This window comes from Sycon ciliatum, chromosome 5 (genome assembly GCF_964019385.1).
Source record: "Sycon ciliatum chromosome 5, ocSycCili1.1, whole genome shotgun sequence".
Classification (NCBI taxonomy): domain Eukaryota; kingdom Metazoa; phylum Porifera; class Calcarea; order Leucosolenida; family Sycettidae; genus Sycon; species Sycon ciliatum.
Genome location: NC_088647.1, coordinates 18,340,011 through 18,340,532, shown reverse-complemented (window position 1 = coordinate 18,340,532; position 522 = coordinate 18,340,011).

Sequence of the window (522 nt, the reverse complement as noted above, 5' to 3'; positions counted from 1 at the left end):
GTGGTGGCGTTCCTACGGCTACGGGTGCGGAAAGCCCGGCTTCCAGCCGAGTCTCACGCGAACCGTGAATTTTTTTTATTTAGCGAAAGGAGTGTTTTCGCCAAAGGGTTGCCACGCCAATCAAAAAATGTGCATGTACAATATGTAAATAATCGACGCGGAGACAACAATTTTATAATAGCTATAAAGAGAACAAATTCTGCTGTCATCGCCACACTACAACAAAGTCATGAAGGTTTACCAAAATCGATTTTCTTGTCACAATCATCAGTGGAAAGCCGTGACTGAAGAATAACCATGCCAAATCAATAATTTATATACATTCAATAATGTGTTACGAGAACAAAACAAAGTGCTAAAAATAGAATGAGGGAAGGTGAGACAATAGAAGTAAAGTGAGAGCTAAGTGCAACAGGGGTGAGGAACTAATTGCAACGCTAGAACTGTGTAGTGAGACAAACAATCATGCTGTGCACCTACGAAAACAATCTTAACGCAACTACATGTTTCTTCTGCTTACAA